At 43.0% G+C, this 1396-nt stretch overlaps 1 protein-coding gene across 1 annotated transcript in view; it reads left to right on the top strand.

Moving 5' to 3' along the window:
* Spats2 (spermatogenesis associated serine rich 2) overlaps window positions 1–1396 on the top strand; it is a 69003-nt gene that overhangs the window by 37784 nt on the left and 29823 nt on the right. The window lies entirely within an intron of this gene.

The raw sequence follows: 1396 nt of genomic DNA, 5'->3' as shown, positions 1-1396 counted from the left end.
TTTTGGTTTTTCGAGGCAGGGTTTCTCTGTGGCTTTGGAGCCTGTCCTGGAATTAGCTCTTGTAGACCAGGCTGGCCTCGAACTCACAGAGATCCGCCTGTCTCTGTCTCCTGAGTGCTGGGATTAAAGGTGTGCACCACCACCGCCCGGCCCAGTTCTTTCTTAAAATACAACTATTATAATCATTTATTTTGGCAGAAAGTTGTATGCTTAGAACATACCTGTAATCCTGGCGCTCGGGAGCCTGAGGAAGGAAGACCACAGCTTCTAGGCTAGCCTGGGCTAAAACAGTTGACCTCATCTCAACAACAGATAATACTTAGCATTAACAATAACTCTCGCTGTGCATGCATGCGTGTATTTTGAAGTAGGGTCCCACTGTGTAGCTCTGTCTTGCCTGGAATTCTCTCTGTAGATCAGGCTTACTTCAGATTTACAGAAATCTGCTTGCCTCTACCTCCTGAGAGCTGGGATCAAAGATATTCATCACCCCATCCAACAACTCCTGTTTTTCCAAACTTATAATAATCATTTAAATGAACAGTCAGTTATTAAACAGACATACTAGTCCGTCTGTATGTATGTATGTAACGATCCTCTCAAGTGAACAATGAGATAGAAATATAGAGGGCTGTCATAAGTTGTAGCTATTTTTAAAAATATTTTTCCATAAGAGCTACATTTTAAAATTTTTATATTTATTTATTTGTTTTCAAGACAGGGTTTCACTGTATAATGGTCCTGGCTGTTCTATAACTTGCTTGTAGGCCAGGCTGGCCTTGAACACACAGAGATCTGCCTGTCTCTGTCTCCTAAGTGCTGGGATTAAAAGTTGTGTGCCACCACCACCACCCCACCAACACTCACTTGTTTATTCATTTATTTATTTTTGTGTGTGTGTCTGTGCTTTCCTGCCTGCCTACCATATACTCCAAGAAAAACTTCTGGGAGTCAATTTTGTTTCTCTTTCATGGCATCTCGGGATCAAATTCAGATTGTCAGGCTTGACAGTGTGGGCCTTTGCCCTCTGAGCCTTTTTGCTAGCTCATGACCTACATTTGGTCAGCACTTCCTTTTCATTTTGGTAGTAGCCCCCAGCTTGCTGCCGAATGGCCATGCTGAGAATATCCAACCAAGCAAAAATAAAAGTATGCACAGGGATTAAAAACTTAGATAAATTCTAAAGGAAATCAGATTGGAAGGAGGAAGAATTTGTATTGAAAAGTGAACTGGATTCTGATGTGGGATTCTCCTCTGTATGTTGTGATTACCATTAATGAATAAAGAAATTACTGCCGGGCGGTGGTGGCGCACACCTGTAATCCCAGCACTCGGGAGGCAGAGGCAGGCGGATCTCTGTGAGTTCGAGACCAGCCTGGTCTACCAAGGGAGTTCC

This window comes from Microtus ochrogaster, chromosome 15, assembly GCF_000317375.1.
Source record: "Microtus ochrogaster isolate Prairie Vole_2 chromosome 15, MicOch1.0, whole genome shotgun sequence".
In the NCBI taxonomy this organism is placed as follows: domain Eukaryota; kingdom Metazoa; phylum Chordata; class Mammalia; order Rodentia; family Cricetidae; genus Microtus; species Microtus ochrogaster.
This window is presented reverse-complemented; position numbering and strand designations above follow the sequence as displayed.